This window comes from Callithrix jacchus, chromosome 2 (assembly GCF_049354715.1).
Source record: "Callithrix jacchus isolate 240 chromosome 2, calJac240_pri, whole genome shotgun sequence".
Lineage (NCBI taxonomy): Eukaryota > Metazoa > Chordata > Mammalia > Primates > Cebidae > Callithrix > Callithrix jacchus.
The window spans coordinates 152391366-152410767 of NC_133503.1; the positions used below are offsets into that span (position 1 = coordinate 152391366).

General features: G+C 40.5%; 1 long non-coding RNA gene across 1 annotated transcript in view; it reads right to left on the reverse strand.

Annotated features, from left to right (window-relative positions):
* LOC144581603 (uncharacterized) overlaps positions 1-19402 on the reverse strand; it is a 146512-nt gene that overhangs the window by 21308 nt on the left and 105802 nt on the right. Inside the window, exons 2-3 of the long non-coding RNA XR_013532640.1 lie at positions 16940-17093; positions 14311-14446 (exon numbers count right to left, since the gene is read on the reverse strand). This is a non-coding gene — a long non-coding RNA (uncharacterized LOC144581603). The remainder of the gene's footprint in view (positions 1-14310; positions 14447-16939; positions 17094-19402) is intronic.

The following is a 19402-nucleotide window of genomic DNA, read 5'->3' on the forward strand; positions in this document are numbered from 1 at the left end:
AAATTCACCAGACCATTGCTAACTCACCAAAGTCAGGAAGCAATAATAATTCCTTTTCTTAATAAAATGTCTTTCTAGCTCCCCAGAAAACTTCAAAGCTCTCTGCTGATGCTTGGGGTCTGCAGCTGCCAGGAAAGAAATGTGGCTCCACTTACCTCAAAGCGGGTATCACAGCACATGAGGGACTGCCTGGACCCACAGCAGACGTTCCTCCACCCCCTGCAGCCACCACTGACTCCATCAGATCAGAGACCAGCACCCTGGTTCCCTCCCCACAGTCACCACTGACTCTACCAGATCAGAGACCAGCACCGTGGTTCAGAGCAAGAAAGCAGAAGAGGTGGCAATAGAACCAAACAACCCACATCCGCCACACACCCATACAAGAATCATAAGGTCAGGAACGATAGACACAATGGTGTGGCTCAGCAATCACATCAGCTGTCAGAATGGAGAATGGTAACAGGCAATCATACAGTGCTTCAACGGTAGAGAAATGTTCTTCGACTAATCCTACCAGGGTTCCTACAAGAACATAGTTCCTGTATAAGCGGAAAAAAAGAAAAAACTATGAATTCTGCTACCTCCTAGCATGCATATCCTTTCATACTCAACACTGTCCCTTTAGATAAAACAAACACATAATATGTGTGAAGCATTTCAGTTCTATTGTTGTAAACTTTCACGGCTGTCCTGAGAGGGAGGTATTATTATCCACATTTCATAAGTGATGACAGTAATGTTCAAACGATCTGTTTTTAAAAAAAAATCAATGCTAGATACCTAAGAATGAAATGTTTCTAAAAGGTCTGCAACCATCAGTTTGTCCTGAGAGAAATAACCTCACAGCTGCTGAACGTGGTGAAGCCAGCAGGGACCTCTCTACCTTACAGACTCAAGACAACCTGACTTAAACTCAAGTGTCAACAACGTATCTTTTTTCACCTTCACGGATCCTATGGCCATCCAGTTCTTAGGGTACAAATGAATGGATACAAGCCGAATATCACCCAGGCTACATTTCTGGTTTTGCCCTAAACTAAGGTGGAAGAAAATAAGGCAAATTCAGGAATATAATCCAGCCCTCAGCTGACAAGCCAGCTGCATTCAGTAACATTGATGCAGGGCAGGCGAGCCCCAAAACTGCAGGTCAGGTGAGCCCCAAAAGAAGGCTCTTAGTTTCAACCATGAAAGAATTCAAGGGTGAGCCAGTGGCGTTAGACAGCAACTTTTATTTTAACGTCAGTGTGCAGCCGCAGCAAAGGTACTACTCCTTGCATAACAGGGCTACCCCATAGCCGGTGTGCCCAGAGTAGCAGCTCTGAGGCAGATCTGTAGTCATATTTATATCTAATTTTAACTATATGCAAAGTGAGGGGTGTACTATGCAGAAATTTCTAGAAAAAGTGTGGTAACTTCTGGGTTGTTGGGTCATTGCCATGAAAAGGGGAGGCAGCTTCAAGGTGTTGCCACAGCAACGGGAAACTGACAGAGCACACTGGTGGGCATGTCTTACGGGAAGCTGCTTTCACCCTGTCCCTGTTTTTGCTAGTCCTCAGTTTAGTTCAGTGTCCAAGCCTCACCTCTGGAGTCAAGTCCCACCTCCTACCTCAACACAAAAGCACCCAGGCAAAACCAAGCAGAAGCCAAGCTTTCCACCATTTAACAGATGAGGAGATTGAGACATGGAAGTCGACCCTCTTGCCCAAGAATACACAGCTAGTTGCTATGTCAGGAGTCAGGCTTGCTTGAACTTGGATCTCTCTGCTCCCTTTGTGCAGGCTCTTTGCACGACAACCCATTTGTTATGGCTCTTCTAGGCTTGGCCAGCCTGTGAGAACAGGCACTGAGCAGGACTCCACACTCTCCAGTGGCCTCATAACTAAGCTTTAATTTTAGCATTAGCCACGAAGTTTACTGAGTACCAGAGTTATTGCTTTACATATAAGCAGGAACTATCTCTGATGAAACAGTCCTTTTGCTGGGAAAAGAATGAAATTCTTTATCCTAGAGGATCTTAGATCTCACAGATTCTTCAGTTTGATGGGGTGCTAACCATCAGCATCACCCAGAGCCATCACCCTAGATAGGGGGCAGAGGGGCTCAGAGGTGTCCTTTGTCTGTGATACTTCATATCACTGATGGTGCTGAATATATTTTCTTGAAACTAATGATCCAGGCCTATAAGTTTTATTTCTGTCATTACTGGTCCTAAGATGACCCATGAAGAGTCTTGTCTGTCATAGGTATAAATGTTAGAAGAATAGAAAGCCACAGGGGAATTGTGGTCAGTGTGGTCTTTCTGTCAAACTTTGCATAGCTTTATTCTTTAGATTAAATGGTTATCCATTGTTCTGAGGATTGCGAGTTTCTTTAGTGTTGGGCTTTTAATATATATATATAAAATAATATATATTTTAAAAACATATATATATATATATCTCCATCCTCGGAAGCTAGCTGCATTCATATATATGTGCGTGTTACACACACACACACACACACACACACACACACACACACGAATGCAGCTAGCTTCCGAGGATGGATACATAAGTCTCAAAGAGAGTAAAGATGATTTCCAGTGGGTGGAGAAAGGAGGAAGAAAAGGAAGATATAGGCCAAGATGTAGAGATGGGAATGCACAAAGTACATGACTTAAAATTACACATGCATAGCCTGTGCTGGCTGGGAGACAGAGGAATGGTGGCAGCCAGCATGAACTTGATCAGTTCCTGTATCTGTTGAGAAAACCTGTTTTTTTTCCTTTGGAAATAGATGACAAAAAGCTGGCCCAGTCCCCTCAGTACTTTGAAAGACCAGTAATTTTGGAATGTCACACACTGATTCTCACTTAAATTTCCCTACATGATGAACACTAATGCTTATGTTTTATGAAAACTCCTTGAAGCACAGAGCAGCCCCTTTCTGATTATTTTTGGATAGTTTCCATATTACAGCCAACTTTCACGTGAGGGTCTCAATGACCATAACTTCAGAGCCAAAAGCCAAGTCACTTGAGGCAAGAGGCATCTCCACTTTCATCTCCACTCACAATGGTGATGGCTTACTGGAGAAATTAACAGTTTTCAAGACAGGAGCAAAGTCAAAAATTATGAGAAATGGGCAAGTTTGGAAATCGAGTCAGGAGGCCTGGTTCTGGTCCTGGCTGGGCTAATCTGCTTTTGGGACTTTAGGTGTGATGAGGGAGGGCAACCAGTATGATGTGAATTCCTAGCCCATATCAGGCATGCACTATGTGCTTTATATATACTACCTTATTTGACACTTCCCACAAGCACGTAAGTGCTACCTATCTTCATCTTATGGGTTAGAAAACTGAGACTCCACAAACTCACAGAAAATCAAATAGTAAGTTGTGGAGCTAGAATTTACAGGCAAGTTTTCTAACTTTGAAACCAGTGTTCTTTTTATCACATCAAATTGCTTTTCTGTTTTAAGACTCCTTTGTCTTTCAACCCTGTTAGCTCAAAAGTCCTATGAGGATCCTGACTCTGGATGGAGTTATGACAGTTGAATTCTAATAGGAAAAATAATTACTCATATGCCCTATGAATTCTTACCAAAGATCAAAATAAATGAAAGCATAGTCAATTTATTAAGTATTGTAATAAAGTTCTAATAAAAATTTATACTTTCTTCCTAATGCCTTTGACATTTCAAGAAATATGAGGTACAAGGTGCTCCAAGAACATGAGAATATCTGAATTATTCTGCAACAATTAATACAAAGTCAACCTACAAATCTGTAAGTTTTTTTAAGTCTGCAAAAATACATATTTCAAGGGCTGTATAATCAAGTTTTCTAATAATATTGCTCAATTTCTGTATGTGTGTATATGTGCATGTATATATATTAAATATATATAATAGATGATTGATAGAGAGAGAGAGAGATAATTGATAGATAAATTGATCTATCTGGCCAAATCTAGTGATCAATCTCTACCACCATCTTGCTTTTCCCCTCAGCAGCATTTGACAGTATTGATAACCCCTTCACTCTTGATACACTATCTCTACTTGTATGCTAGGTCTCTGCTTTTTGAACACTGACATTCAATAACTGAACCTTCTGCAATGCCTTATTGCCTTTGTGAATATGGCCTTTATCTTCAGTACCTGCTTACAAGCTTGCCTAAAATTCATTTGGTTTATAGTTTTTATCTACTGAATTTTTATCCCTCCAATACTAGCTATACACTTCACTAATTAAGGTTAGAATCACTTATCTATTTTCTATATGCTGCATCCCTGCCTTTTTATCTAAACACTCTATTTTCTGAACATTCTGTATAAATTCATGTACCCACAGTGAAAAGACTACTTTAGTTATATTCCTCTGAAGAGAAGTTTAATCTGATTATCTCTTAGAAAGAAGCTTCTCATCTCTGCCTTCTCCCAGCCCCTATCTCAGCCCTGGACATGCCCAAATTACAAGACAGTAACTCTGGTGTCATGTCACTTTCTGCATGTGCCTTGCATCACTCCATGCCTCTCACTGTGTAAGTAACATAATCACGATGAAACAGGATGAGCAAAGCTGATATGATTTCTCTCCTTGCCTGAGGCTGAAGCAAAAACTCCAGAGACTGTCACAGCACGAATAAGAGTGTGTGTGTGTTTTGTTGGGGCTACTATGCAGAAATAGAACAATTTCTTCTATAGTCAGGTTGGCTCCAGTCTGGAAATAGCCAATGAGCAATGCTCATACTTTTATTAAAATCATTGAAGACCACTCCAGACTATCTTAAAAATAAACAAAGCTTTAAAAGAGGTATATTAGAAATCATTTTTAAAAGATGGCTACAAACTTTTTTAATGTATTCTAAAATACATTACAAAATTGAAAGAACAATTCAGTGTTACTAGAGTGAGACTATCATGGGAAGATTTTCAAAAATAGCTGACAGTAACATTATTTTCTTGTACTTTACATAATTGTACAAAGTGATTCAGAATTGATCTCACGTGTGAAAACAGGGAACATATGGCATTAAGATGTCATGGTGAAGGAAAATGTATTATGGAAATCACTGCAAAAGCTAAGAGGTCCATAGTTTTCAGAGTCCATGGAATTTGTAATCATTTTTTTGCTGCTACATTCATTTCTTTTGAAGAATGTGACCCAGACTTTTGTGAGGGCTACTATACATGGACTCCAATTTTTCTATGTACTTATGCTTCACTAAGGAGGAAAAAAGGAGCTTCCATAATCTTTGCAGTCCTCACAGTTGAATCTTTTGTAATCATATTCTGTTTCCATTCTCATCTGCTCTAAATGTAAATCTGCAGTTGTCCTCAGACAGTCCACTCCAGAAGGGTGCAAAGATTTCCCCTTGTTGACCTAGAATTCATTTGGAGCCTCACAATTCTCAAACTACTTTATTGAATGAATGTTGGATACAAATAGAATTTTAATTTGTATAGAGTCAAGATAGGAACCTGGATTATTGGAGAAAGGATAAGCATCAGTGAAAGAGTATTTTCCTATATCAAATATACAATTAACATTAAAACAAAGAAACTTATTGTTTTCTAAATGAACATACAGCCTTCTCCAAAAGTAGTCAGTTTCCTAAGCAATATACATGTATAAAAATTCTTCTGACAACTGCTACATTTTCTTCAAGAGGAATTACACACATGACCTTTGAGCTTTCCATAGAAAAAAGTGATCATTCCCAGGCAATCCTTAGCACATCCCTACTAGGTATTAGGCATTTATCTTGAGCTCTAAAAGCAGAATGGCCTTTCCTGCATAAGTAAGGAAAGGACATACAGCAGCTTTGTGACTCACAAAGTAATCCATTCACTGTCTAAAACGTACAATTTCTATTGCAAGGCAGTGCACACTAGGCGAGGCGCAAAGCTTTGACTCATCCAAACAACACAGTTGTCACTTGTCCAGGCAGATAACTTTCACTGGCTTCACCTGCACACTCTCAGCAGTCACATGACCATGAGTGTGACAAAGATGCTACTCTTTGGCTCATGCCTGTAGTCTGGCCTGCTCCTGACAGCACCCCAACTACTGCTGTCCCCTACCCCAGGAAGAAACCTCAAAGAAAGGGCAGGGCAGGATTTTCCACACATACCTGAAAGGCTTCTGTGGGACCATCTGCTCACCTGGAGGCTGCGGACGTGAGAGCCCTCATCTCCCTCCTGCTCACCTAGACTCCTCTGCCCCACCCCATTCACCAACAGAATCAATAGAAGTCCACACCTGCTAAAGCCCTCCTCATTTGTATACCTGCTCCCTCGGAAGGTCTGTGCTCTCTTTGCTTGTATTTTACCTGGCTAGAAGGAGAGAGACTGAAGGGGCTGCAAGGATTTTTTTAAAAAAAGAGGGTAGTCCTTTAGAGTCCTCTTAGAATCTTAATAAACATGAACTGTTCTGAAACACTCTAATCTAGTGCTTTCAATGTTTTCCCCCATCTAAACCAAAACTATTGGTTGAGTCTACAGAAAACTGCCAATATTCAACTATGTGTGACATACAAAAATGTCAGTTTGATATGGTTCAGCCTAATAACAGAGGGTGACTTGAGCTTTTGGCTGTATTAGTTCTAAAGTTCAGCTTTTCAAAGACTCAGTAGACTATTGTGACCTGAAACTTCCCTTTGTAACTTTGTTATTCTGGGAATCGAGTTATATATCCCTAACAACTGACCACAAACAATTTTTGGAACACAACCCATTCATAAGTTGAGGTCTGCCTACAAAGAATGTTCTTTCCTGTGCAAGGCAGGTTGATGAATTGCATTTATTAGAATTACAGGATAAAGAAACCACAAAAGGCTAACTTCGGGTCTTCAGATAGTCCTCTCAGCCTTCTGGCTCCAAAACATAATCATAATTTAAGCTTGTCTGGTGGTGAGCCAGGCTGTCCCAGGAAAAATCAATGCAATCAGACTCGTGAGGCTAAGTGAAGGCCTCATGAGTCTCAACGTGGAAACAAAAAAAAAGCTGCCTAATCAAAAGCAAACTTCAGAAATGAAGGAGAGATAAAGAAAACAAACAAACGAGTAAAGAGAGTACACAAATGTGGGGATGTGATTCTAAACGGTGTCTTAACCATGCTTGCCTGTTGAAATAACTTGCGAAGGTTTAAAGATACAGGTGCCTGTGCCTCCCATACATTCTAATTTCAGTGGACAGTAGTGCATCTGGGCACCCAGTTCTATAAAGCTCCCTAGGCAATTCTAATAAGCATTCATTTTTAAGAATCCTGCTTCTAAAGATTAATCCAAAACCAGGAAATAGATTCAAGGAGTAAAAGGTAGGAAATATGAATAGGATTTTTAGGTCTAAAATGAGCCCTTGATCCAGGCAGTCACTCTAACAGGTGAGGCCAGTGTCAGAATTCCCTGTGGTAGTTTCCTAGAGGCATAAAGGCTTCCAGGGAGTCAGAAAGGCATGTGGCATCAGGAGGAGATAGCAAATGGTCATAGGGTCCCAGTCATAGGTTCAGGTAGAATCTGAAGGAAAAGGGAAAATAAGGGGTAAAAAAACAGGCACAAATTCCACCACTAAGAGAACTCTGAAGATAGGGCAGGAAACAAAAAACCAAGATGTGCTTAGATGGACACAAGGTAACATCATGAAGCTGAAAGATGAGATTCATTGAATACTGAGTCCTCAGGTCCTTCTTTTCCTTCTCCTTACAGCCAGGATTGCTCCTACAGCCCAGAGGAAACTGTTATTATCCCAGCTGTGGGGGTAAAGAATTTAGGGGCGAAACCCCAGCAAGCCTCTGTAGTTTTTTCCCTTAGAATAAGCAACTTGCTTCCTTCTATGTGCCATACCCAAAAAGGAGGGTCTTTTTGTTTAAGTTCTGCTCAAGACCTAATTTTTTAGGAAAACTTCCATCTAATGGCATAATGTATGGCCCACTCTCTCCCTCAATGTATAGTCATATACAGCTGCACTGTTTGTACACTGCATAAAGGCACATGAATGAGAGTTAGGGACTGAAGTCATGTGGCCTGGTACCGAGCTGTTTCTGCCCAGAGAACCCTCCTTTTCTACTTGACACAAAGCCTCAGTGGGAGTTAGGAGTAGCTCTGACAGTAACGAATGATTTGCATCTATTTAAATCTTTGTTGATAAATGATTAATCTACTGACTCTAACCCTACCAAAATTGATGGATAAATGCTATGTTTTAAATATTTAACAGGGCAATCTGCATTTACTCCGCACACTGACATTTTCTCTTTAAAAATGTTCATTTTTTTAAAAAAGAAACTCCATCAAGTGTAGCAAGAAAAAGCTCGTACTCTTGCCCAGTCAACTTCATCCACTGACGACAGCAGGGAAAAACATAAGAGCCCCTTGTTTTGCTGTCTTTGTTTCCCATGTTCTGAGCAAAATTGCACTGAAATTATGAACAGCTAGCAAATGGTATATAAATGACCAAAAACCAAATGACAGCTCTATGAACAGTCAGGCTGGCCCTGGCAAAGCCAGGCTGCTTGGGTTCTGGAACAAGAATTAAGGAATCAAGTTCCATTCCTGGCACTATCCCCAGTTTGCTGTTAACCTTTTTTGTTGTCACCTCTTTTGCATCCATAGGGCGTTGTGACATGCACTGCAGTGCAAAGGAGACAGTGTTTGACAAGATCTGAGCATCTTGGACAGAGGCCACAGAGCCAAGTCAATGCAGAGAGAGCTCCTCACAAGTGTCTCTCCCTGGGGCTCAGCTCTCTAAGGGATCTCTCTCCCCGGGGCTCAGCTCTCTAAGGGATCTCTCTCTCTGAGACTGTTGAGCTGCTTGTTGAGGTGTCAGCCCTTAACTCAATGGGAATCATTAGGGGAAAAAACGAATCGTAGAAAATATCTCATTTCCCAATGGGACAGAGATTCTTGACAGAGCTTAACCCAGCAGTGTAGAAAAATTCAAGAGAAATGCAACAGTGCCCTCAAGGAACAGACACATCTTGTGCATCTGAGCTGTGCTTTCTTTCCATCCTTTGATTACTGTCACTCCCCCAGGCTCACTCAGTATTAAACCCTTTCATACCATGTGGCTCCTCTTGAGACTCCATCATAACTGTTTAGGTTCAGATGAAGACAGCTCAAACCATTCTATTTGGACCTCAGTTTCTGCCCTCTGTCTTTCCTCACCAGAAAAAAAACATTCCTTCATTTTGGAAATCATATCTATTCTAAAGTTAGGAACATGGTCCCTTCATAGCTGATGGACCCTTCATAGACCATCATGGTCCCTTCACCACAGATGTTCTGTGCATACACCTCCAAGACTGACTTAGTTTCCAGAAATTACCTCCTTTCTCTAAAACTTCCCAAAGAAGGAAGAATCAGTGAACTCACCCAGCAAATTTGTTCAGATCTGGGTCTGGTCTCACATCTGTTTCCTTCTCTACCCACGGGAATGCTGAGTGTGGGGGTTTTTTGGAACAAATGAGAAGAAAGTTCCTATTTAATAGAAGGTGGAGTGTTGGTTATTAAACCTGGGCCCCATCACCATCTCGGGTGCATCTATTTCCTCAGGAATCCTGTTCTGATAGCATCCTCCAGGCCTGGTGCTCCCTTCTCAGAATTTACAATGGAAGATTGGGTGGAGACAGGACTGGCTTTGGTTTTGTTTTGCAGAAAACCAGATCTCTCTCTCTGCTTTTAAATTGCCTTCGCCTTGCTCGCCAAGGAGAGGCCATAGAGGCACCTGTGATGATACTGCCCTTGCTCCCACTCACTGTATTTATACCCTGACTACCGTACTCCAGATTTAAGGCTCCCAAGTTGGACCAAGTGACCTCCACAATCCTTCCATAATTCTTTAAGCCTTTTTCATCAATTAAAACAATTTTCAAGTATAACCCCCTTTTGCTTTTCTCCTTCCCATCATTCATATTCAGCCAGACTAGTTAAAATCAAAAGGAATAAAAAGTAACAAAAACCTATGTGTGTGGCTATTAAATAGGAAGCTATAGTTTGAAAACCTCAATCTTCTCACTTGGAGGTAAGGTCTGCAATGTCTTTTCATGTAGTTTTAATTGTCTTTTTAGTTTCATTTCTTTCTCCTCCAGAAAAAATATCCCCCAAGCAAACAAACAAAAAGTAGAATATATTTAAATTATAAGTACGGAGGCCAAGGTGGGCAGATCACTTGAAGGTCAGGAGTTTGAGATCAGCCTGGCCAACATGGCAAAACCCCATCTCTACTAAAAAATACAAAAATTAGCCGGGCGTGGTAGTGGGCACCTGTAATCCCAGCTACTCAGGAGTCTGAGGCAGGAGAATTGCTTGAACCCAGGAGGTGGAGGTTGCAGTGAGCCAAGATCGTACCACTATACTCCAGCTTGAGTGACAGAGCAGGACTCCACCTCAAAAAAAAAGAAAAAAGAAAAAAAGTATAATTAAATGTGCTTTAATTTAACCATCCCTACAAAATGAAATGATGCCAATCTCTGGAGATAAGTAAAACAACCTAATTCAGTGTTTCTCAACCAGGGCCGATTTTGCACCCCAGGAAATATTTGGCAATATCTGGAGACCTTTTTGGTTGTCATGACTGAGGTGGGGAGGGGAGAAGTACCACTAGAATCTAAAAGCCAGGGATACTGCTAAACATCCGTCAGTGCACCGCCCCTACCACAAGGAGTTATGCAGCCCGAAATGTCAATCATGCCAATTCTGAGAAACCAACAGTCCTGTATATACAAAACCATTATTTTTCCAGACAACAGAGAAAACCATTTATTCTCATTCATAAATAGTAGACTCACAAAGCTAGGCAGTCACGTAAATAGCACGGTAAAGGTACAATGTCAATTTGAGAGCCGTTTAGGCGGGACTTGCAGGTTCTCCAGAGGTTTGCTGAGCAACAGAACAATTTACCGGTTAGGCACTAAAGAATGTTGCTGCCATCTAGGGGACAAAAAGAGAATCCCAAAAGCACCGGTTCCTGGCTCCAAGGGCACAAGGTGGGAGCCCTGCAGGCACACTATGCACTTATTTTCCACCTTCCCAACACTGAAAAGAAAGCAATACTTTGGGTATTGTGACAGGCAGTTGTTTAAAATTAAATACATATATATGTGGCTCTGAGTCTACAGTGCCTTCAATTAATTTGTTTTCTCCATTTCATGTGTGTGGTATGAAACCGAAAGTCCAGGTTCCTGATGAAGATAACAGATGTTTGGTGGCTGCTTTTATCCTCATATTTAGGGTAGAAAGAGGAGGGTCCATCAGTGGCCAGTGGCCCCAGAACCCTCTGATAGGACCTGTCTTTCCACGTACCCTTTTCTTTTCTTTTCTTTTCTTTTCTTTTTTCTTTTTTTTTTTTTTTGAGACGGAGTTTAGCTCTTGTTACCCAGGCTGGAGTGCAATGGCGCGATCTCAGCTCACCGCAACCTCCGCCCCCTGGGTTTAGGCAATTCTCCTGCCTCAGCCTCCTGAGTAGCTGGATTACAGGCACGCGCCACTGTGCCCAGCTAATTTTTTTTTGTATTTTTAGTAGAGACGGGGTTTCACCATGTTAACCAGGATGGTCTCAATCTCTCGACCTCGTGATCCACCCGCCTCGGCCTCCCAAAGTGCTGGGATTACAGGCTTGAGCCACCGCGCCTGGCCCACGTACCCTTTTCTTTGGGTCGTAGCAAGACAAAAATAAGTTCTAGGTGAATTATAAATCAAGATAATTCCTTGCCTTCTTAAAAAATAGGAAACTTCAAAACTGAAATCAACTCTAATTAAATGAAAACCAAGAAGAGTCAGGGTTCAGAAGACCTTGTTCCTCCAGCCAAACATGTTGTTATTTCCGCAGGCACACACACAGAGAACCCATGAAGATAACAGAGCTGAAAGGACTTTCCTATCAGCTTTGAGAATAGTATAGAGAGGGATTTTGCACTTCCTTCCTGCAGTTTTTGGAGAAGTTGGCTCTCAGGCTGTAGGAGTGTAATGTATTAGAGTTATAGACCTCCTGTCCATTCTTGGTGGTGGTCTTTCTCAAGCTTCATGGCGGCATGGGCTGAACTTTGATTATTTTTCATGCACCAGAGGTAGAAAGCTTCTAACTCCTTTAACACAAGGGTTCCAAAACATCTTAAAATGATGCAAAAGTGTATTTTGATCTTCACAACATGCCTTTGAAATAGGTGTGAATTCTATTTCTGTGTTTTAGGCAAAGAGCTGTTGTTTAAAAGGACTAGGACATTTTATTCTGACTGGCCCATCCAGTCCTCCAGATCCCAGACCAGTTCATGATTCACTTTGTAGTTGCATAAAATTAGATGGTTCTTCCTCCTCACTGTTTTAATGGAGCAGCCTGCCACCTCCCACCTCTAACCTTGCTGGGGTCCTGCAAATACTACTATCCAGACTTTATTCAAAGGGAAAAGGCTAAGAAAACTACCATCAGAGCTAGAGAAGAGAAACCCACATTAGAACTAAGACATGATCCCACAATTGGCCAAAAAGAAGAATTATCTGATAATTCATATGACCTCTTTTATAGCTTCAGACTATAAGTCAATGGATGGATGGATGGATGGATGGATGGATGGATGGGTGAGTGGATGGAGAGAAATAGGCAAGGCAGGAAATTTCCATCAGCATTCCAGCATTTCCATGAATTTTCTATAGCCCAAGTCTCCTAAACAAAGAATCTCATGCAATATTACATGAGAAAGCACTATCTTGAAGAAATCCAAGGTGCTAAGATAGACACTGTTAGTAACATTTACATTATATTAAATATTAATGCATTTGGGATGCAAAAAATTGTCTGTTTACCTAGTTTATGAAGTTATTGTCAGAAGTGAGTGAGATAAGGCAAGAGAAAGGTCTTAAAAGTTCATAAGCACTCTGCATATATAACATGTCAGTGTTACTGTAAAATAAATTGTCACAAAGTCATTTTCCCAAAGGTGATGTCATTTCTCAGTAGACATGGATGCTTACTTCATCAAGGATCACATATTCTGAACATCTGACCAGCAAAAGCAAGCATGATTTGATAAGTGTACAGGATAATTTTAAATCGGCACTATCTTCCACCCAGTTTTAGAATATTGTATCTGGTCCAAATCATTACATTTTATCTTACAGAAGGAAAGGACCTATAAAAGATATCTACCGTAAGCTCCTCTTTATCAATTCATTTCTTGCTTATGTTTTATATAATTTAGGAGAAATGTTCATGATATGGATGTGTGAGAAAGCAAGATACAAAACTGAATATGCATAAATGTCTCAACGACGTAAAAAGAATATGAAGGTAAGAGTAGTGATGACCTCTGGATGGTAAGATTACCAAAAGATTTGCTCCGCTTTAATGAGGGTCTAATGCTTCTAACCTTTCTTAAAACTTGTATCAAAGTTATATGTGTACTTTGAAAAATTATTTTGTTGCAAAAGGCTTATACTCAAAAACAGGGTTCTCCTGCCCCAGGCTTCTCTATCCCCCGTGTCCTCTCCTCAGAGGCAATGAATATGTTTAGATGTTCATTTTGGTTTTTGTCTCCTTATTTTTACATGGCATAGTTTTTCAGCTATTTCTTCATGTTTTGGATTTAAATATTATCTATATCTTTCTATTCTGGCAGAGCAAAAATGACACTCTTTTGTGTGTATGTGATGGAGTCTCACTCTGTCACCCAGGCTGTAGTGCAATGGTGCGATCTCGGCTCATTGCAACCTCTGCCTTCCGGGTTCAAGTGATTCTCCTGTCTAGCCTTCTGAGTAACTGGGATTACAGGCACTCACCACCATGCCCAGCTAATTTTTGTAATTTTAGTAGATACGGGATTTTACCATGTTGACCAGGCTGGTCTCAAACTCCTGATCTTGTGATCCACCCACCTCAGACTCCCAAAGTGCTGGGATTACAGGCATGAGCCACCGTGGCTGGCAAAGAAGGACACTCTTAATGCTCCCACATGTATTTCCCTGTTCCCTGTCCCTGGATATTATTGTATCATTAATTATTATTATATCACTATTCAATACTTACAGTATTGTACCATCTCAATACCATCCACATTTCCACTTATGCACATTTTTTTTGTTTTCTATGGAGTTAATAAAAGCTATTTCCTTAATCCAATATTAATAAATATTTATTCCTAGACTTCTAGGAATAGATAATTTCTCACTGCTTTCAAGCAATTGGGTATTCTGTAAGCCTTCATCCTTCCCTTTGTAACATTTTCTGGAGACTCTGTGCCCCACCTCTCCTGGGATTTGCTACTCTTCAGGCTTGTTTCATAGCTATTACACCTGCATCTCCCTCCCCATCGCCCTGGAGATTTCTTCGGCAAACCTTCTGAGATGAGGTTTTTGTTCTCTGGGTCTCATGTTTTTCTTTCTTGATGTATCTTCTGGTTTTCTTGGAGCACATGGGCTGACATTAACTAAGAAGAGGTTGGTGAGAGATAAAATGTTGAGTCTTTATGTATCTGAAAAGGCTTTAATTATTCCCTCATATTAATTGAGATTCGCTGGGTATAAAACTCTAGTTTGGACATTATTTTCCCTCTGAATTCCCCATTTTGCTATTGAGAAGACTAATGACACTTAGGTGTTCATTTTTATGGTTGTGATTATTGGGAGGTTTTTTCCACTTAAAACTTTTCAGACCTTCTCTCTCACACAATGATGTAGGGTGTGATGTGCGTCCTCCCACCTATTTGTGAGTTAACGGTTCAAGCTAGAGATTTGCCTCTCAATTCTAGACAATTCTCTTAATTCATTTATTTTGTAATATTCTTCCCTCTGCTTTTTTTTTTTCTTTCTGTAACTTCTAGTTAGATATTGCACCTGCTGGATTAATTCTTTAGTTTTTAAAAAATCCTATTTTTCTGTCTGTCATTTTGGTATACTTTATCTTGCAACAATTCTATAAAAATTTTCATGTGTGCCATCTTCTTTTTAAGCTCCAGAAGCTCTTTTTTGTTCCTTGAATATTTCTTTTTTATAACATTCTGTTCTTATTTTATGTATGCAATATCATCTTTTATACTCAGGGGATATTATTTATAGTTTTACATTTTTTAGCTTTTTCTTTGTTTCTGTCCTTTACGTTGTCCCTACCTCCTTTCTGTTCCTTTTGTTCCCATTGTTTCTGTTGATTGTATCTTTCAAATTAGAAGCTTTTATCAAATAGCTGATATACCTGGCCATCCCTTATACTTTAAAAGCAAGGCAATAAAAAGTTGACTGGAAGTTCTGTGCTCTTGAGGAGATAGACTGCTCTGAGGGATGATTTGGCTGGGCTTTTGATTGAGGGATCCCTAAAGGTGGTATCTGTATACCTTTCCAATTAGGCTCATCCACCCTCTTGCCTACATGATAGAAGCCTGATGGCTGGCATGTTCTTGAAAGCAAGTTGGTAAAAGAGGCTGGGGACCTCTCTACACACTATGAAGACTTTTCCTTAATTCCTCAGTGGAGTCTATTTTACAAGAGATGTGATTTTATAATACAAATTAGCTCCTATACAGTTGGCAAATAGAAAAATTATGTCAGTATAATGCAGAATTAATTTATATGCAATACTTCCTCAGCTCAAGAGAACAGAAGGTGGATCAGAAGTACAACCTTCAGTAGAAAAGGAAAAAGCTTTCGGTGGTTGTTGCTCTGGCACAGAAACTGTTTGCCTGTGGTTTGAAAATAAAAACAAGTACTTAAACCTGAGCTTTACCACCAAAGAGGCTACACCCCAGACCCGTGGGACTCTTGACTCCTGGCAGGTGGTATTGTCTCTGTGGCACCTTCAGGGCAGCCACGCTGACTGAGGCCACTTCTACTGCATTGTCGGAGTTTCTACCAGCTCTGCTCTTGTGTGTGTGTTACTAACATTCTTACTCAATTATTCCCCTGACCTCATAACAGTTGTAACAGGCCCCAGCCACAAGCAACCTGCCTCAACAGTACAAGTTAATTTCCTGAGTATCGATTATTGTCTTTACTAATGCTTTGCATAAGTTTTGAATTTTCAACCTCAATCCTTTTTTTGCAAATGGCCTTATCTTTAGTGTGTAAGTTTGAAAACTGAACTTTTTCAGGAATCTCATCCTTATTGTGCCTTATGGTTGTTTCCAAAACTGGCCACAACTCTTTCTTTCTTTGTAGCCACGCTCCTTTGCAATGTGACTTTGCAGCACTGTCCATCAAGAGATAGACCCTATCCCTCCCCAGCTCTTGAATCGGAGCTACACTTGTGACTTGCTTTGCTCAACTGAATGCATAGAAGAGACACTGTGTCAATTCCAAGCCTAGGCCTCAAGAGTCTTTGCATGCCTTGACTTGCCCTCTTAGAACCCTGCCTGGACATGATGTGAGAACCTGGGCTTTCCAGCAGGAGAGCAGACCACATTCACCAGAAGTGAGTCAGCCCAGCTTTCCCAGCTGAAGCTCCAGAGATATGGGGCAGGGTTGGGGAGGAGTTCTCTGATGAATCTGCTTTTTATCCATATCTTTAGCCTATTTCCCTGTTTCTGAACCTAATGTGCTCCCACTTTTAGAAGGCCCTGGGTTTCTATTACTGAGTCTTTCTGGGACTCTAGTAAGAACATTTTTGCTTCTGGGCCTCCCCTACTTCCGCTGAGGCTCTGTTTTCTCAGGGCAGCTGAGTTACCACTGGTTCACCACTCTCGCTTTCAAAATGTTATTGCTGTTATTGCTATTGTCCTTTCCTGCTCTCTTTATTGTTGTCTTTCATGTCTTTTATTTCTTTACTGCAAAGTTTAGAGGTGTTTGGCGAGAACATGTAGATAAACACAAGTGTCTAATCTGCCAAACTTAACAAGAAGTCTCCTCGCTTCATTTTACAGATGAGGAAACAGAAGTCTATTGAAGCTAAGTGGCTTGCCCAAAGTGATTAGTGAAAAATGTGAAACCATCTAGAGCCCCAGGACCAGTGCAGTGTTCTTTCCTCTATTCCATGCTACCTTTGCGATTATGTCAGGAAGCCCATCTAATGGAAATAAATCCTCTCCTCGTTGAATGTTTATAGATTTCTTCTGTACAGCATGTAAGATTCTGCAGTGCCATTGTCTGTTCCAGCCTTGACAAATACCGTGAGAAGCCAATTCAATCAGCACTCTAAAAAATATAATAAAAGCATATTACTGTTCTCTGCTGATGTTTAAACCATCACCCACCTAAAATTGCAAATTTTTGTATGCTCGCAGATTACATGTAAACTCTCAGGCACAAATTAGAAACTATTCAGTGTTTAAAATTCTAACTAGATAAACAAATGCCTGCGATCTAAACTGAAACAAATTGCAAGGTATACAAAGTAGTCTTGCTGGACAGGGTAATGGCTTTCAAGTCAGTAAGAAATGGCCAGAACAGGTGCATTGGAATATGCTAATAACATTTTCTGACAGCTAATGGCCCACAGATACCTAGTTACAGGTATCTAGTTTCTGCCAATAAGCAGAGAACACTGATTATGTAGAAGAGCTTGTTTCAGATGTCAGGATCACTTACGTGAAGCCTGCATGGGCTGCCATATTGTCTCCCAGCCCATTTCAGGGATGTGCTCAGCTCCTCCACTCAACTCCAGTGGGCATCAAGCCAATGTGGGGCACCACAGGAGCACACAGAACATCCCATACCTCCAAACCCCAGAAGTAAAAAGCACTACACCTAAATAGATAAGGGACATCTCCTGTCTTGTTTCTTCACATCTACACAATGATCAATGAATCCCAAAAAACAATTTAGCTTCCATCTCTACTCAGAACGTTGCCACTCCTGACACAATAGAATGAGCCTCTGCCTGGCTTAGATAACTCAAACCACTCAAGTCAAATATAAGACATTTGCTTCAGGGTCTTTCACCAATTGTCTACTTCCCTTTAGCCATCCCAAGCTTCCTTTCCTTGTGCTAATCATAGACTTCTACTCAATACATAGGGTTTGCTCAGTACCCATTAGGATACCTGCCAGGAATATCGTGCTCACTGTTCTTGATTCTTCTTCACAGTGAAGAGGCTCCACTAACTAGAGCTGAGTAGGCATCCTAGAGAGTCACAGGAAATGCAACGTGTATTGCTAATATTTTGTTCAATTTTTGCTCTTGCCATGCACGCTGCTAAACACTTCATAGGCATCATCTCATGTCAATTCTAAGACAACTTTATGATGTAGATACAGTTATTATCTTCCATTTACGAGGAAAGAAACAGACTTGGGAAGTTCTGAAACATCCCGCTTTACAAACCTAGCAAGTGTGGGAACAAATCTAGCTTTGCCAGATTCTGGAGTTGTATTCTTAACCACTATGTTTCCATAGTTACTGCAGGACCAGCACAAGGCAGAGAAGTTTAGTCTTTATGTGGCAGCAAATTCGGAGCCCAGGAGATTTTAATATTCATGACTTAACAGTTTTATGACTGTGGTCTCTAGAAAGTTTTGGTGTTAGAAGAGTTATTCAGCAAAGTACTCTAGAAATTAGCTAACTATGAAGGAACTAGCACCTGAACAAATGCAAAGCAAATAGGGGCAGAAAGCAGCAAAGGTTATAGGAAATATCCCAAAGAATATTCAATAGAATTTGATGTCATACTATACTTTATTTTTCAAAAGTGAATTAAATGAGGCCATGCACGGTGGCTCATGCCTACAATGTCAGCACTTTGGGAGGCCGAGGTGGGCAAATTACCTGAGGCCAGGAGTTCGAGATCAGGCTGGCCAACATGGCAAAATCCTATCTCTGCTAAAAATTCAAAAAATTAGCCAGGCATGATGGTGCACACCTGTAATCCTCCTGAGGCACAAGAATTGCTAGAGCCTAAGAGGTGGAGGTTGCAGTGAGCTGAGATTGTGCCACTGCACTCCAGCCTGGGCACAGAGTGAGATTCTGTCTCAAAAAATAAATAAATAAAATAAAAATAAAAGTGAATTAAATGGTTGAGTCAAATATAATTCCCAAATTAGAAAATGAAGTGATTTTCAAACTGTTGAGAACATTTATATAAGCAGAGCACTTGGGAGAAACTAATAAATTTGGTTTAACTATGTTAAGCTAGAAAATAAATCTATAACATGTTGAAATGTTAACATAACCCAATCAATTATCAGTTTAAAAATAAACATTGGAAGTGTAGTCAATGAGTAAACAACTAGAGTTGAAAGTCCCTGTTCTAGACACCGTTAGAAATAAAATGTAAAAATGATATAGAGAGTATAGTGAAGAAGACAACCACATACATATATAATATAAAACAAAAAGAGAAAAGACAATAGAGATATAAGCTATGGGACTTTAGAGATCCAACAGATTCATTCCTCCTGGGGAAACTGGTGAGCATCTAAGATGGGATTTCAAAGATGGAGGAAATATCGAAGGACAGAGAAGGTGGGAAGAACATTTCCAGTGAAGTAAGCAATGTCAGCAATTC